Genomic DNA, 2,711 nt, shown 5'->3' with positions numbered 1-2,711 from the left:
ATTTCTTCATTCCACCAGTATACAGGTCTTCGGTTATTGTGACATTTTGTCTTTCGCATTGTGGCGTCGCATGCTGTTACCAGTTCCTTTCGCAATGCGGTTACTAAGTGGGTGGCGCTTTCGCCTGACTATTTTGCTGTACTCCAGACTGTCTCAAAAACGTCAATATCAAAATCTGTTTGCTTCCAGCTTCGTTTTTGTATAGTGTTACTGCGTGGGGATTCCTGTTCTCGAGAGACTAAAACTTCTGCTATGATAGCCATGTGATCACTATATGTGAACATGTCAGACACCTCCCATTTAATGTGTCTGCTTAGTGCGTCATTTGCAAACATCAGGTCTATTATAGAGCCTTTATTTCCTTTTTGGTAAGTATTTTTTGTGCCGCTATTCATTATTGTGAGGTTGGTTTGGCTCAGGAATTCTAGAACTAGGCGCCCACGATGGTTCGAGCTTCTGCTACCCCAGGCAGTAGACCATGCGTTAAAATCGCCTGCCATTATTACCGGGGATTTGCCTCTGCTTTCTAACGATAATTCCAGGAGGAAGTTTTCAAATTCTCTAACAGGCGCGCTGGGGCGAGCATAACAGCTTACGTAGTAGATTCCTCCTATTTGCGCCCAGGTAAAACCATTTTTTGCTACTCTGCAGCAAGACGTGAATGTTTGTCCATTGCAGGACCATATTGTTTTTGACTTATATCTGTAATCCCCGGGACTTTGAAGTTTTGGGAAAATTTTTCATCAGTAAGGGACATCAATTTTTCTTTCTAATTTGATTTTTTTGCAAAAGGGGGCTTTTTTTTCCCATTGGGTTTAAAATTCAAAAACAAAAATTTTCATTTTTTTATTGTTTTGCGCCCCTATTTTTAAAAATGGGAAAAAAACTTGAAAATGAAAAGTTTCCCCTTCAAAAGGGGTGGGCCCTTGTTCAATGCTTTTTTCCATGTCCCCCGCTTCCCTTTGGGGATTTTGGGGGGACTTTTAACACTAATATTTCGCGCCATGTGGCCCGGGGGAAAAAATCTGTCCCCGCGGGAGGCAGGGAAAAACTCCCCGGGGGGGAACCCGATCAACCCGATTTTTAATTTTTTTTTGGGCAAAAAAGGCATCTTGGGGGGATTAGGGCTGGTAAACCCCCCTTTTTTTTCTCATATTTTTAATATTTTGGTGGCCCAATGTTCTGAATCCCCCCTTTTTTCGCTCCCCGGGTTTTTTGGGGAATAATCTCATCCCGATCTTTTTCCCTTATGGGGACGTTTTGTGTTCTTGGTTTTTACTGCCATCTAAATTCCCCCTCTTGGGGGGGCTCTGGAAAAAGAAACAGCTCTTTTATTCCCCGATTTTTTTAAATCTTTATGGCGGGTTTCCCTTTTATATTTTCCAAAGGGTCACAGGGGAACCCAACCCCAGGGCCCGCCGCAATTTTGGGGATGTCCGTTTTCGAAAGGGTAAATCCTTTTTTTTGAATTTGCGTCCCGGTTTTGACCTAATTCTCTTCTCCATCGGCCTTTCTTTTTTTTTCGTCTTTTAACCCATTTTTCGGGGTTTTTCTTACTAAAGTTGGATAAAACCAAAAACGGTTTTTTGAAAATTTTAGTTTTTCGGGTTGTTAAAAAAAACATTTTTCTTTCGTTTACTTTAAAAACCTATCAAAGTTTTTTAAAACAAATTAATTTTAATTTAAAAAAAATTTTTCTTTTTTCTCACCAAAAAATTGACTAAAATAACCGGGGGTGCTTTTGGGAAAAATTTCTAGGATTTTACATTTAGGTATTAAAAAAGATTTTCTTTTCATATAAAACCTTTAATCTATGTTGAATGGCTTTTTAAACATTAAAATTCACATATTAAAATTAATTAACCTTCTTTCATCTTACTAATTAGCATAAAACCAAAAAAAACCCGTTTTTGGGAAAAAATTCCCGGTTTTTAATTATTAAAAACCCCCTTTTCTTATTTACACATTTAATCCCATGTTGGAAAGGCTTTAAGTCATTTACTTCACATATTAAAGAATTTAAACCCTTTTTCAAACTAATGGGAAATTGGGATAAAAAAAACGGTTTTTTTATTTAAAAAATAAATTAATTTTTAAAACTTATCAAAGTTTTTCATAAAACCCTAACCAATTCATTTTTGGAAAAAAATTCCCCAAAATTTTTCATTCAGGTATGAAACCCCGATTTTCTTGCATATACAAAAATTTTGGGAAAACTATGTTGAATGGGTTAAGTCATTAATTTTACCTTTTTTAAAATTAATTAACCTTTATTTTCCCTTAAAGCTATAAAAAAACCCGTTTTTTTCTTAAAAAAAATTCCCCCCGATCTTCCCAAAGTTGAAAAAATAACGGCGGGGCATTTGGAAAAAAAATTTCCCCAAAATTTTTCATTTTAAGAAAAACCCTTTTTTCCCTATAAATGTCAACTGGGGTGGATTTTAAATCATTGGGTTGGGGTTTAAAAAAAAATTAACTTTTTTCAATTTTTTGAAGTTAGCATAAGAAAAGGGAGTTTCCTTTGGGAATTTCCCGATTTTCTTCAAATTTAAAAACCCGATTTTTTTATATCCCTTTAAAACTCATATTTGGAAAGGCTTCAAATCATTAATTAAAAATTAAAAGGTTTTAAATTTCCCTGATCTCCTACTCTGGTTTACCGTTTAAAAAAGGATGATTTTGGAAAAAACCATAATTTTTCATTAAGGGAA

Source organism: Bactrocera neohumeralis, unplaced genomic scaffold (assembly GCF_024586455.1).
Source record: "Bactrocera neohumeralis isolate Rockhampton unplaced genomic scaffold, APGP_CSIRO_Bneo_wtdbg2-racon-allhic-juicebox.fasta_v2 cluster11, whole genome shotgun sequence".
Lineage (NCBI taxonomy): Eukaryota > Metazoa > Arthropoda > Insecta > Diptera > Tephritidae > Bactrocera > Bactrocera neohumeralis.
This window is presented reverse-complemented; position numbering follows the sequence as displayed.